At 38.6% G+C, this 16492-nt stretch overlaps 1 protein-coding gene across 9 annotated transcripts in view; it reads right to left on the bottom strand.

Annotated features, from left to right (window-relative positions):
* Positions 1 to 16492, bottom strand: part of LOC126299623 (serine/arginine repetitive matrix protein 2-like) — a 160025-nt gene that overhangs the window by 123220 nt on the left and 20313 nt on the right. The window lies entirely within an intron of this gene.

Raw genomic sequence — 16492 nt, 5'->3', positions numbered from 1 at the left:
AATGTTCAGCTTTGAGAAGCCATATTCTTTTTATTTGGTATGCTTCTGCTTACAGCCTGTTAAATGGCTCCCTCTGCTAACCAACATCATTCTATGGGACATATAAAGATAGCAAGTGCTCATGCAGTCATGAACAAGACTGCATTAGAACCAGTTTCTCCCCATACTTGATATAAACCAGCAAGATTCTACAAGGCAACTGAAATGTTGTCAACCAGTCTGGAGAATCCCCCATGAGCCTGTTAACAAACAATTTCAATCCTGCAGCTGCCTGGAAATCAGGGGTCATCTCCACCCTGAGCAAAGCCCTTTGAGAGTCAAAACCCCTAGTATTAAGCCTGGAGTTTGAATATTTCTCACACCACCTGAAGCAGACGCAATGAAATCAGATGTGGCACAGGAAGAACAGGTGTTACACTCCAAGCTGTAACTGAAGTTTAAAGTGGTGCAGACAATATCAAATACCATTCAGGACTGTCTTTTGTACGTTTTCACTGGATCCCTAGATGAACTGCATCAGGCTGGTTCTAAAGCTATTGAGTGGTTGGAAAACCTGAAAATGATCTTAAGTTTTGGTTTTGTTTGTTATACTGATTGTTTATAATTTTCTGTTTGTAATTTATAGTGTGCTTGTGATTACTCAACAGCGTCAAATGCTAAATAATAATAATAATAATAATAATAATAATAATAATAATAATAATAAAACAAAAACTACACACATCATCTATTTTAATTAAATCCTGACTTCTTTTTCCCTTGTATTGCCATCATTCAAATTTTCATGACTGACTGGTGCTAATGGTATTTAGCAGTTTAAGTCAGATTTGGACTGCCAGTGACATTAATGAATGTGACAAACTTTGTAAGCTCTTCCTATTAGGGTACATTCACATGATTCAATGGTCCATTCCCAACTTTTTGGGACTGACTGGTGGATAATATAATTCTCATGCACCTCCACATTTCAAGAAGCATACTTTAACTGAAGGGTTTATTTCAGTAGTTGGTACAAGTCCATTACCTCCACTTTTCGGCCTATAATGCTTCTGAAATTAATGATCCAAATAAACAGAGAGAAAGGTTCATCTCTAGCAAGAGGCCATATGCTTGAATATTTCTGGTATCTCAACTGCAGATTTTTCAGCACTCATTTAACTTTAGGACTCTATTTCACAATGAACAAAAATGGACTTGTACCACTACTGAAATAAGCCCTTCAACTATTGCTTTAATATATGCAAAATTTTATTCTCCTTATTCTTCTGCCTATTTCCCAACATGATGGTGGGTAGGGGGGAGGGGGGCAGGAGGGAAGCAGGGCAGAGAGGGAGGGGCTGGGAATATGGAGTGATACACAGGAACACTACACTGCTCCACAACTGCTGTAGATTGAAATTTCCATGTATTTAGCTGCAATGCGAAAGGTATTGATTAGCCGTCTATCTCGAAGGAAAATCTGTTGCAGTTAGCGTATAGGTTGAAACTACAAGTGTCTGTACCTAAGTATGCCACACTGTCACCTACAGTGAACAGTCATCTTGAAGAATGGCTGCAGGCTTTCACCAAAGTGATAAGGATTGTGTAAGGCCACACACCCAACTTGCAATGGATCCAAATGCCACCATCATGCAGTTGTGTTGGAATGTTAGTAGGTGAAGAATGCTGTTGTTAGCAAAAGGAATAGCAATGTACAAGTGCTACATAGGACACCAAATGTATACCAGGCAAAGAAGATGAAAACAAGGCCCAAGTGGCAAAAAGAACAGGTTGGTGCTTCAGTGAGCCTTCTTTTCTCATCATTTAAAGACAACTGACAGTGTAGAACTGATATCTCAAAAGCTGACACAAAGCATTCCACTGTCACCCAACCTTGCCTTGTCATGCAGATGCACTGATATGTTGAACATTATGACTCACACCACCTGGTGGTGGTCAGAACAAGTTTAGATTAATCACAGTTCAGTGTACAGAGGGATTCTGGTGTTTTGACATGTAGGGGACAAAGAAAACATAAACATGAACACAACTTATTGTATCGTGACAATTACAGTGGATACTGATTCATGGTCTGGGTCACTTGTCACGAAGAATGTAAGAAAACCACCACATATATTTGTAATGCAGTTGGTCATAGTGGAAAATTCCTTTATCAAGATAGGAATATGTTTGGCTTTCTAGTGGTCTATGGCATAGTGTACCTCATTTCATTTTCAAAACTCACCCCAGTACAATTACTTATGTTGGTGAGGCACAGGAGGGCAAAGGCATCACACAAATTGAGTGGCTGGACCTTCATCTAGAGACCATGCCAGGGACCACGTTAATCATTTAGCACAGAGGCTTTGATCACCTCACACCCTAAAAAATATTGATGCTGGAGGAATGTAAAAACATTCCAACTAAAATTCTGAACGGCCTCAAGTTGTGCACCAATAAATACAGAGGTTGTCCACAGTGGACATATTCCTCACTGTTATCTTAACATGCACAAGGAAAGAATAACTCTTACTATAGCACAATACTACTTTGAATTTGGCTTTTTGTTTTTATTTGTCCTCTATCCACAGGAGTTTCTGCCATAATGAGTAGAAAATAAGTTCACATGATCTTTTTTTTATGCTCAGCATCCAAAGAACAACACAATATGATTTTTTTTTAAAACAGACATGCAGCTCATAAAGGTTTTTCAGTGTCGGTTTTTGTACGATTTCTAGATTCAGAAGTTTGAAAGCTTCTTTTAAATGTATAAATGCTATAAACATAGGTTTGCTTTCTTTAAAATATCTTCTATGATATGTTGTAGGGTCAGTATTGCCTGTCATTTTCCCATATTTATATGGAAGCCAAACTGATAACCCCAGAGTTTGGCATCTACCGGTTTCCATTCTTCTGTAAATAATTCATGCCAAAATTTTGCAACCATGATTTCTTAAACTGATGGTTCAGAAATATTCACACCTGTCACCTTAGCAATTGGGATTATTATATTCTTCCTTAACTATGACGGTATTTCACATGTTTCATGTATCTTACATACCATATGAAACAGTTTTCTCAACACGCATTAATACAAAGAGACTGTCATCTACTCCAGGGCCTTGTTCTGACTCACTTCTTTTAGGGTTGTGTGGAACTCTTCTTGTAGCACCAAATCTCCCATCTCACCTTCACTTATTCTCTCTTCACTTTCTATACCACTGTCTTCATTTCCCTACTATAGGTCTTCTATACATTTCTATCACCATTTAGTTCTCCCTTCTTTGCTTACAAGGGAACTCCCCATTGCACCCCCTCAGATTTAGTATAAGAAGGTTCAGTGGACAGCCCATCAAAAACTGAACCCAAGTTGAGCATGTAAACAGGAAGGTGTACTGAACTGTGACAAAAAGCAAAATACAAACAGTGAATAGTCCAACAACAAGAAGTGCAATAAAGAACAGCCTGAAACTGTAATGGCATCATGGGTAAGTGGTCATGGTATTGGACTGCCAATTGGGCAACCTCTGTTCCAAAATCCCTCATGCCATTTATATATTTTACCACAACATTACGAACTGTCCATCTGGTCATTGAAATGCTTCCTGCAGTCTTGGCAGTTGTAATACTATACATTGGTTATAGAATATGAGTCATGTGGTTAGAATATGTTACTGTTGTAAGTAAGTGTGATGAATAGTGAGAGCAGGCAAGATACCACATAGACATCTCACACAAATGAAAGCAATAAATAAACAGGTGTGACCTATGTTACAACAAAGGATGTCAAGAGTCCAGACTTCCGGAACAGAACACAACTTCAAAAACATTAACAACATATATTTTGACAGAGCACATAGAAAATGTGTGACTGTGAAAATATTGCATTCATTTGTTACAACTTATTTGACAAACTATTCTGTCTTTATCATTTCCTTGGGAGTGATTACATTCACATTCATACGATGACCTAAATCAGGCAACGAGGCATACCTCTCTTACCAGTTGTACATATTAGGTGCATTGATATGAGATTCATATCGTTTGACACACATACTGTCACAATGCCTTGTACGACACACCAGACATGTTTTCCAGTGGAGGATTTGGTTAATTTGTTGCTTTGTCATCAAACGTTTGTGGTTCCTATTCGAAAGCCACTTCCTTTTGGCTGGTAATAGAGTAGTTATGCAGAATCAACTGTCATTATAGGTCCCCACCTTAGACCTCACAGTTGCAAACGGATGTTACACCATGACACAGACAAAAATTTGAATAAAGTGAACAGCAAAAATAAATAAATAAAATAAAATAAAAAAATTGGCATGACAGAGTTTGGAACATGGCTCGCCATTTCTCTTTGCGGCTGCTCTACATTGGACTTCTTATTCTTGGACCACTCACTGTTTCTATTTTGCCCTTTTTTTTCTTCCCCCTTCCATAGTCCTGTACACCTTCTTCCCGTCTTCATGCTTGATCTGTGTTCAGTTTCTGATGGACTGTGCACTGGGCCCCTCTTACCACTAAATCTGAGGGGGAGGGGTGGATTGCAACAGGGAGTTTCCCTTGTTAGTATGGACTTGCCATTTGAGTTCTCGATATTCATATAGTTGCTTTCATTTTCTTCAAAAGTCTCTCTAATTTTCCTGTAGGCAGCACTTATTTTTCCCTTGGTCATACAGGCTTCTACAGCAAGAAAAACCTTTCTGAGAATGTGAAATTTGGTAACATCAAATATAAATGTTAGGAAGTCTTTCTTGAAGGTATCTATCTTCAGTGTAGCACTGTAAAGATGTGAAATGTGAATGGTAAACTGTTCGGAGAAGAAGAGAATAAAGCTCTTGAAATGTGATGCTACAGAATAGTGCTGGAGATCAGATGGGAAGGTCGTAATACTAATGAAGAGGTACTGAATCGAACTGCGAAGAAAAGAGGGAGACTAAGGATCACACACAGTAAGCAGGTTCATGAACTAGCTATGCAGTGATGAAGAGACTTGCTCAGGACAGACTGGTATGGAGAGCTGCACCAAAGTGTCTTTGTACTGAAGACTACCGCTACCATCATTACTGCCGTCGCTGCCACTGCCACCACCATGATATTTATAGCAAATTGCTGAATTGCAGAATAATTCACACTGCGCATGTGTATACTTTCAAATATGTAAGTAAGTTAAACCCAAAATCACATTGTCAGCAACCAAAAATGAAAATGAAGAAATTTAGCATGATGGATTTGAGAATCTCACCAATGGCTGATAAAAATTGAAATAGTATTTGTTTCAATAACAACATCAATGCTTGCTGTTATCAAAATATAATTATGGTTGCCAATAACAAGAAAAAGTTATACCATACTAAAAAGAAAACTGAAGAATTTTTAATATGTTGATGCAACAAATGATAATACATCAATGTTGCTGATAATTTCAACAATTTCTAAAGTAATGAACTAGAATATACGCTACTGGTTTAAAGAATTGGTCAGGTAAGCTTTGCTCTTAGGTGCCCAATTAAGCCACAGAGCAACAACACATGTGCTTCTGTGCACAGAAATGCACATTTACACTGAGTTTGGAACACGTTCTGCAACATTGTTCACTGCTAGTACTGGGCTACCAAAGTTTGCAACATGTTGGCAGCTCAAAACCAATGTTCCATGGCTGTGTCAGTACAGATCAAAGGAACAACATTCCTGGCCTGCCACCACTAAACGCCGCTATACAGCACTACTGTTTGTTCTTTTTCAGTCTGCAGTGTTGCACATTTCTTTCCATGTGTTCCTTTAAGAAATGGAGTGGACAAGAAGCGAAATTTATGAACTTGTCACACTCTATGAGGCAGAGGAGTGGCTCTGGCATCTTCAAAGTCACAGGTATAAAAATATTAAACATAAGCATGACTCCGTACAAAACATTGCTGCACTGCTCAATACCAGCAGCAGTAAAGTAGATAAAACAATGAAGTCTCTTATTTCTCAATACCACAGGAACAGTAACAACAATAGGATTTGTTATCTGACTTTGAAAATTTGTCATCAGCAAGTTACATGAGTTGCCGCCCTACAAAAGGGTGATGACAAACAAATCACAATGCTTTCTATGAGACAGAAATGAATGTATGTATGCAGGAGGCAGCAGTCAGTACTTAAACATAAAGGTGGCAGGGGGATCATCAACAGCAGTTTCCCCTGTCATACTCATTGCAAGTGAGAGCAACATTGAGGTTAAAGAAGTTTTCTGCATTGAAAACAATAATTTGTATTAATATCTGTTTCAGTGCTATTACCATAACCAAATTACATTTACATAGTCCTTCAGTCAAAGCTTCACAAACTCTAGGAACTATCTGATATATGGCTGGCTTTGATAGGAATCTGCTGTTGCTAAAAATGAAGAGTAACAGCTAGTGTTTGCTATACAGGAACTGCTTTTCTTAAATTTGTACCTTTCTTAGAAACAACTGGCTCTGTGATATTCATCATAATTTCGAAATCAGACGACAACATTCTAGAGATGTTATGAAAACCAGAACCTTCTCCCAAATTCAGCTCACACAGGATGTCACTACCATCACGTCTCCTACACTATGTTTCTGTCCACAAATGATGACTATGTCTTTTTCTTTGTCTGCTTATTCATCAAGTATTATTAATGTAGCACAACATACCATTAATTCTTCCTCTTCACAATATGAAATGCTTGCTGCCAGTTCTGCGTAGCAACAAAGTGAATACGTATGTAGAAATGTTTGACGCCAGAGTCGATGGGATGTGAACAGCAAACAATGTTGCTAACATGTCGTGAAACAAGTTGCACACAGAAATGTCTTTAAACTCAGTGTAAATGCAGCTAATAGTTGACCAAAACTATCTGCTTATCCCATGCAACAAACCACTTAAAAGACACGATGACATGACACACATTCCTTGTTGCAACATTAGTGTATGCTTTGCTCTGACTGTACAACAGCAAGGGAAAATATACCAAAGAGTAGTGAATAGAAACAGGATGGAGAAAGAAACAGGTCAAATCATCACTGCATTAAATCTGGGCTGAAAAATTTGTGATTCATCAGCATACCAATTAATTACTTTTTTTTTTAATTTTCATGATGCTTTCATTATCCTTGAGAAGTGAGTAAATTGCAGAGCCCATAAAAGGCACATCTTAGATGAAATTTGCTTTGTGGATGATGCCAGAAGATAACTCTCACACTGATAAGAAACAATCAACACAAATACAATGATGCAAAAACAAAAACTTTAAGACGACAGCAGAAAATAAGAGTAATGCGTCATGTATAAGCATTAAATTATATTTTAGAATTTGAGATAAATGTGAGGGTGTTGGTGCTGGCTGCAGATCATCAGTTCGAACCCGACCACCAGCAATGATTTGTTTTTAAGTATTTGTCATTTCTGGAAGGTTCTTGAAATATCTTATATTTGTAATGTTTGTATAGTCTGGAATATTCGATGTCTGTATAAATAACTGCACTCTCCACCGAGGAGATCAGTTCTGTTCTGACTGGATGTTAGTGTTCATAATAAATGTTCTTTCAGTTTTAAGTATTGTATTTCATTGAGAGCCCTGTTTTTGGAATCAGATCTGACTATTGTTTCAATGCAATACTATTTGGTGGCAATGACAGGTACTTCGAAACATCTATATCACCATTGCTCCAATTAGACACTGTAAAATCCATTGCCTACACAGACAGGACTCAGAATATAAGTGGTACATCATTCCAAAGGTTCTTATATCCAGGAGACCAATGGATTCTAAGCCAGCATAAAGTACACTGCACATCAGGCAGCATAAAGTATGCTGCACATCAGGCATCCACCAGTATTTTCCAGAGACACCTGTCACAACCTGATGAAATGGCTGAAAGGATTCAATCGAGCCACTATATACAACAAGTAGTATGACATGATGCATTTGGTGAATGTATACTTTTACTTTGATGGAGCAGCCCAGTAATTGTTCAAGAACAATAGAGAGAAGCTCAATAGCTGAGGTAAATACCAAGCCAAACTGGAAAAAAAAATGAATGTCAGCAATCAGCAGCAAGTCCACTTAGCAGAAGAACAATTGAATAACAGGACCCAACATCATGACGAAATGAGAGTCTTACTCATATATAGAGAATGTTTTGGCCCTTTGTAACATCGTGAACCCAAATATGACAGAAACCAATAAAATCTCACATTTGATGAAAGAAATAAAAGAAGACATGTACCGAGCTCTTCTAGTAGCAAACATCGAGAAAAAAAGTCGCACAAAGGAGGTATGATCAACTCCCAAATGTAGTTGCTATGGCAGTTTTGAAAGACCACAATGATCTTGCCTCTCTCATACATCACATCATAAGAGAAGAGATGATACAGCATTTTATGGCAGCCAAAACAGTCTGACCAAGTACACAAGAGACATCAGCAATGAATGTTGACCCTACATGTTAGAAGGTATAAGAGAATGTTGAAGAAGAGGTGCATCAATATTTGGCACTAGTCTGTGCCACCAGTCGAATGTGCTTTGAAGAATGAACTCAACTAAATCAGACTTACACAGCCACTGTCAAATGACAAAACAGCACCCTCCCAACATTCCTTTGCCAAGCAAAACACCTCCACACAAGAACAGACATTTAGAGGATGGAGGACAACACACTAGTCTGTTTTCGCCATGCATGCCCTAGACAAGTTATACACTACTGTACAGAAAAAAGACAAGTGCTAGAACATCACAACAGCACTACTCATGTCAGTCAACTGCAGATGATTATAGTCGACCTCTCAGATGAAATTCATTCCTGAACCAGGGCCCAGATCGCTCCCCAACATGCTGGAGCCATTCCTGGGGCTGTTCCTCTTGCTGGGTACCCACAGCTTGACTAGCCACCAATTTCAGGAAAGCTAAGCAAGATAACTATCTATGGAAGTTAGGTCACGAGAGGTGAAAATCCTTCATGGATGACAGTTACCATGATGACAGGAAACCTAATTAACATCACCACCAACAGCCAACCCATGTAGTTGCTTCCTTTTCTTTAATGTCAGATGCTTATTGTCATCAGCTAAAGATAACTGTGTTTCATGTTACAAAAGCAGTAGTGCTGAAGGCCGCAACTTGGAAAGACACCCAGCCAACAAGAACACATCTTACATGATTAATGATCAATGACAGAAAACAGCCCTTCAAATTTGCCATTTTAACATAATGCAGTCATAATGTTGTTTTGTGACAGACAACCTCACAGGCACCGCAAGCTGTCATAGACTGTAGAAGATCACAGCTCCAGAATGATGAAGCTATTCTGACAAGCACATATAACAAAGACTGCTCTAGGCAATTGTGGCCCATTTAAACTGAGAAGCTTTTGCCAATTGCAAAAAGTTATTCAGGCTTACAAAAGAAATTTACATGCCAGCAATGATCATAAGCATTTTATGTGGTGAAGGAGAATGTTAGATCACTGTCACGAACAGCCACAACTCAGTCTTGAGAATATGTTCATAGGGACAGCCGGACCAGTCCAGAAAGGGCACCTTTTTGATGAAATATTGTGCTCTGTCACCATTACAGACAACACAGGGGAGGAAGTTACTAATGAAATGTCAATAGGAAATGGCCTGTCAGGAAAAATGTTGGCAAGTAATAACTATTCTGCATCAAGTTTTGGCTGCTTTCAAAGCCAGGGTGGAGAATTGGCAGTTCAAGTGGCCCATTGTAAATGACCATATCAACATTGGGAATCATCCACCAATTTGCCAACACTCATACAGTGTGTCACTGACTGTATGACGGATAATCTGGGAGGAAGTGGAGAAGACGCTGCAAGACATCACTGAACCTTCAGTATTATTGGTCCTCTCCTGTAATCCTTGTGAAAAAGAAGGCTGGCACATGGTGTTTCTGTGTCAACTACCGATGACTGACCAAAATCAGAAAGAATGTCGTCTCTCCACAGCTGTGCATTAATGCCATTATAGACTGAAAGGAGCAAAGTATGTCTAACTATGGAAATCCAGACAGGACACTGAGGTAATTGTATCTTAAATTAACAGTGATTTGACTCATCTCAGATGATGATGATGATGATGATTAGTGTTTTAGGGCGCACAACAACAAGGTTATTAGTGCCCTACTCATCTCAGATTTTGATGAAACTCGGCACAAAGGTAGCAAACATATACATTACGAAAAATACACAGTTTTATTAAAATCTGTTGACTCATTTTGAAAATATGGCAATGTAAAGTTGTCAAATATGATCAAAAAACCCTACACCATCACAATGTAAAATTGCTGTAGCAACTCTCATAATTATGCTAAAATGGTGGGAGAGTTGTTATTTTGAGCAATTTTCCATGAGCTTTCCTACAATATACAACACAATATGGGTTCAAGGCAATTTTTTCACATTTAAATGAAAATTCCAATTTTTAATTTCTCAAAAAGCACATCTTCAAAAACCTTTCAAAAAATTATACATGGTGTCTCACCTAACTCTGCCACCTCAAATATCTCTGGAACAACAATAGATATTAAAAAATGATTTTCACCAGAATGAACGTATGACAGGGGCTTAGGAAACCAAATACTATGCAAAGTTTTAAAACGTAAACAAATACTATTTTCAACACAAACTTGTGTATATCTAAATGGATGCCCCCTTTTATTTTGTATGCAACCAATAGCATGACAAATCACAAAAATAATGGTGTTGGTTGCATCGCAATACGTCAATGACATCCTGAGAAATTGCAAAGGGATGTTGATGCTTTAAATCAATGAAGCACACTGCTAGCACATGTCCTGAGACTCAAGCGTGCACCTCACGCTGCCGGTAATCGTGATTTGATTGACATACTACGTCAGTGGAGTGTTAATGTATGGTGTGGTATTGTATGACAACACATCATTGGCCCATATTTCACTGATGGCACTCCTAAAGGGGGATAATTTAGCCCCTTCTTGAGCTGTACCTTACTTGAACCGGTCCACCTCTTATAATGTGTCAAATAATGCTGTGTCAGAATGACAGATGTCTTGCACATAATGTTTATTGTTGCGAAATGACAACTAGATGTACAATTAGTGGTAACACACTTGGTTTCATGTTTATCAACCTCATAAGTTTTGAAATATATGGCTTGTAAAGGATAGCAATGGTGTCACAGTTTCTGACATAATGCATCGCATGTAGTACTGTGTTCAGAGCACGGGTTGCCTGCACTGCCACCTGTATCCTGCTGTAAAACATAGAAATATCACCATGGCATGCTCTACCTTCAGTGTACAAGTGTCTCCTAATCGGGTCTGCTGAACACCTCTCCTACTGTAACGAAAGTCACATATGCTACATTAAAACCTGTTTTCTTGTAGCTTGTTACATTTGCCGTCATCTAGTCGATATGCCGACATTCAGTAATGAAGAAAACTAGATATTATTTTAATTTACGGCAAATGTCACAGAAACGCAGCCACAGCTGTGACAGTCTATGCTGAACACTACCCAGATCAGCGGTGTCCATGACATTGAACCATTGGCAACATTTGCAAGACACTCACAGAAACAGGAAGTTGGGCTCCCGCAAAACATTGACATACAATACCAGCGACTGGCAATGGAAACGAAATTGCTGTTCTGGCTTCTGTAGCGCACAGTCCTCAGGTGGGTGTACGAGAAATTGCACAACGTGTAGGAATAAGCCACAGCAGTGTGTGCAGAATCTTGCATCGGCATCCATTTCATCTGTTCCATATCTCACTGCACCAATAACTGTACAGAAATGACTTTGAATCCAGCATTGCAGTCTGTCATTTTGCACTTCAGCAGTTGCAAGGTAATCCAGTATTCCTAAGCAATATATTTTTCACAGACGTGGCTTCATTTACAAATCATGGTAATGTGAATCTGTGGTACATGCACTACTGGTCCATGCAAAATCCCCACTGGATTCACCAAGTTGCTCAGCAACAACAGTGGAGTGTCAATGTTTGGTGCAGTATCATTGCTAACTGTATTGTAGGTCCCTATTTTTAGCACGGAACATTGAATGGACAGTGATATGCATCATTTCTTCAACACACACTAGCACTCCTCATGGAGGATCTAGCACTGGAAACTCATCTATAAATGTGGTTCCAACATGACGGATCCCCCGCACACAATGCAAAAGTTGTCAGAGACGTTCTAGATGCGACATTTACAAATAGGTGGATGGGGCAGGAAGGTACTGTGAGATGGCCAGCACGGTCCCTTGATTTGATGCCATTAGACTTCTTTCTCTGGGGCGCAGTGAGAGAGACAGTGCACCAAGAACCCCCCAATGACAGCAGAGGATATGCAACATCGTATTACTGCAGTGTGTGCAGAAATATCTGTAGAAACTCTACAATCTGTGCAACACTATCTCGTCAACTGTCTGCAAACGTATATTGATGCAAACAGAGGGCACTTCAAACATATGTGGACGTGACAGTTTCATTGGTCAAGATGTGGGTGTATTTTCTATGCTGGATATAATGCACAAGAATACAGTTTCTGTGGGTGATAGGGCACTAGTAAATGTGTTTAGCAAAGTGAATTCAAGTGTGTTATCTCTAATTGTAGCTCTAGTTGTCAGTTTGCTAGAATAAACATACATTTACAATCTGAAAAACGTAACTTTGTGTTGGATGTGTTACTTGTTTATTTTTGTGGATTGTGCATACCTTCCCATTGTGTGAGCCTCTGACACAGGCAGTGTGAGGTGCACTCTTGAGTCTCAGGAAGTGCGCTAACTGTGTGCCTCATTTATTTCAAGAGTCAACTTCCCTTTGCAATTTCTCGGGCTGTAATTGACATATTGTACAACCAATGCCATTACTTTTGTGATTTTTCATGCTATGAATTGCATACGAAATAATAGATGGTGTCCATTTAAAAATACACAAGTTTGTGTTGAAAATAGTATTTGTTTACATTTTAAAATTTCGCATAGTATTTGGTTTCCTAAGCCCCTGCCATATGTTCATGCTGGTGAAAATCGTTTTTGAATATCTATTATTGTTCCAGAGATATTTGAGGTGGCAGAGTTAGGTGAGACATCCTGTATATAATGATTCACATTATTGCTAACTATTACCCTAATTATGAAAGTGGGACTGTTATGAGTTCACACCTTTATAAAATTTCAAAAATTCACAGAAATTTAAGCAGAAATATACATAATTTCATTCTTAATACATCTATGTACACACTCAAACTTAATATTAACACACACGTTCCAGATGTCACTAGCAAAACTTGATTTAAACAGTCTGTGTTTGAAGATTGACCTTCCTGTTAAAGGCTTCTTTTGCTTTTATAGTTTCATCCCCGGGCATCTAACATATTCTTCCTGTTGGTGTTACTGGGTTTACCTTACAAAGAATATCATTTATAGATAACCACAGAATATCTGGAATTATAGGATATGCGCAAGACAGTGATGGGCCAGCTCTGTGAAAGAAAGTAACTTTAAACTTCATTGAGATTTTTGTCTTTCATTAAAATATAATCTAACCACCATTTCTCGTGATAGACATCAGTAACATATCCACGAATGCCTTTCAAAGCCAGAATTTCTGAAGATTTTGTATCTGTATCAACAGCTGATACTGTTGTCTCTGAAAAAGTCTTTACCAATATTTTTGATGTACTTGATGCAATCTGTATAAAAGCATGTAGCTTCCGTGTCCCTTTTTTGGAAATAGATTGACTAAAGCACTTTTCCAGATATCTCTCAGATTCAATGTACGCTCCTTGTGCTGAAAATTTAAAATGTGTGGATGTAATGTTTTTAACTGGCCAATCAAAAAGTAGTTGTGGAGTAAGAATTTGGTTGCCATACGACTCTGCAGACTTGCTTTTGTTGCTAATATATTAACAGTGCCACTGACACCATCACAAGGCCATTTTCCATGATCAGAGGCAAAAAATGCCATTCTGTTTTAATGCTAAAATCATCTTCATGGAAGCATAAATTTACAAAATTCTTTTTATTCTTGTACTGGGCTGCACTACCAGCTGAAAAGTAGTATATCTTCTGTATAACAGTATGAAACTACTTTTTTTAAAAACTGAACTAGCTTTTTTTGAAAACAATGAACTGCTATGGTATTATGCTCTAAGAGAGTTAGAAATTATGACATCATTCATGTGCTCTGTTTTCTTTTCTGCTTTGTAATATACAAAAAAGGGGTGCACTGTTGCATGATCACTTGGCTAGTGATAACCTTGGGCCTCATTTTGGATCATAAAAGTGTAATTCCAGAAGTAGTCATGTACAACAACACAGTCCCCCTCATTCAAGTTTTCCTTGCTTTGCTAGGAAATTATGGAGTATCTGTGTACTCTTTTCAGAAAATGATTCAATGAACTCCAGTGAGGTCTTCTGCATTATTTCTAAGTTGCATCCCTCTACTGAAACCCACTGTCAAAAAGTAACATTTTCAACCACATTATCATTAAATGTACTTTGCACTGTTCTTTTTATTGGGTCACTTAATGGGCAAGAACTACAGTTTTCCATAATGCAGTGGAATGATGCTGGGTTTCACAGCACTTTTGCCAAACAGTGTTTGTAAAAGGTCAATTCTCCATTGTTTAAGATACTGAGCTCAGCATTTTCTCACATGACTTTCAAGTTTTGATGTGAAGTGCAATCACATACTGGGTGTGTTACACTATGACCAGCTAAAATGTAGTGTTTTGGGTGCAGTTCTATAAATTTAGAAAACCCAATCTCCATTACTGGAAATGTAGCTTTGAAACTTTTATAAGCTTCTATAAAATTGTACAAAACAAGTCTTTCCGATATTACTGTTCTCTCTCCATCTTCCCCTTTACAGTTACACAGTCTTCCTTTCCTGGTATTGCTATGCCATTATTATGTCATTCTCATAAAAATAATTATGCACTGTATGCACAGCTTCTTGTGACAAATTCTTTCCTGGTTTTTGATCAGAAATCTTTCTTTCAAAAGCCTTTTTGCCTGGCATACCACGTAGTTGGGAGCATTAAATTCATGCATTATCTTCCTAATACTCCAAGACTCAGGCAAACAAGTTAGTAGCATTACTTTCTTTTTCCTACTACTTGAACAAAAGCTAGCTTTCAGGTTACCTACTACATACTATCCCAGTGACCCACATTCATTTTCTGAGGAATCCTCTGCTTTGGTATAAAACAGTTTTTTAAGCACTAACTCAATGGTTTTTAATTTTTTGGTGGAATACTGCTTCATCTGAAGTTTTGTATTATGTAGAGGAGACTCACCTAATTTCTGAAGAGATGTATTTAGTGTCTCCATAACAGCTGAAGGTGGAGGAACATAGTTTGTTTCATTGTCATTTAAAGATTTTCTACAGTATCTACATCTACATACATACTCCGCAATCCACCATACGGTGTGTGGCAGAGGGTACCTCGTACCACAACTAGCATCTTCTCTCCCTGTTCCACTCCCAAACAGAACGAGGGAAAAATGACTGCTTATATGCCTCTGTCCGAGCCCTAATCTCTCATCTTATCTTTGTGGTCTTTCCACGAAATATAAGTTGGCGGCAGTAAAACTGTACTGCAGTCAGCCTCAAATGCTGGTTCTCTAAATTTCCTCAGTAGCGATTCACGAAAAGAATGCCTTCTTTATTCCAGAGACTCCCACCAGAGTTCCTGAAGCATTTCTGTAACACTCGCGTGATGATCAAACCTACCAGTAACAAATCTAGCAGCCCGCCTCTGAATTGCTTCTATGTCCTCCCTCAATACGACCTGATAGGCATCCCAAATGCTCTAACAGTACTCAAGAATAGGTCGTATTAGTGTTTTATAAGCAGTCTCCTTCACAGATGAACCACATCTTCCCAAAATTTTACCAATGAACCGAAGGCGACTATCTGCCTTCCCCACAACTGCCATTACATGCTTGTCCCACTTCATATCGCTCTGCAATGTTATGCCCAAATATTTAATCGACATGACTGTGTCAACCGCTACACTATTAATGGAGTATTCAAACATTACGGGATTCTTTTTCCTATTCATCTGCATTAATTTACATTTATCTATATTTAGAGTTAGCTGCCATTCTTTACACCAATCTCAAATCCTGTCCAAGTCATCTTCTATCCTCCTACAGTCACTCAACGATGACACCTTCCCGTACACCACAGCATCGTCAGCAAACAGCCGCACATTGCTATCCACCCTATCCAAAAGATCATTTATGTAGATAGAAAACAACAGTGGACCTAACACACCTCCCTGGGGCACTCCAGATGATACCCTCACGTCCAATGAGCACTCACCATCGAGGACAACTTACTGGGTTCTATTACTTAAGAAGTCTTCGAGCCACTCACATATTTGGGAACCAATCCCATATACTCATACCTTAGTTAGGAGTCTGCAGTGGGGCACTGAGTCAAACCCTTTCCGGAAGTCAAGGAATATGGCAACCGTCTGATACCCTTCATCCA

Source organism: Schistocerca gregaria, chromosome X (assembly GCF_023897955.1).
Source record: "Schistocerca gregaria isolate iqSchGreg1 chromosome X, iqSchGreg1.2, whole genome shotgun sequence".
Lineage (NCBI taxonomy): Eukaryota > Metazoa > Arthropoda > Insecta > Orthoptera > Acrididae > Schistocerca > Schistocerca gregaria.
The sequence above is the reverse complement of the archived record's forward strand: the minus strand, read 5'-3'. Positions and strand labels throughout refer to the sequence as shown.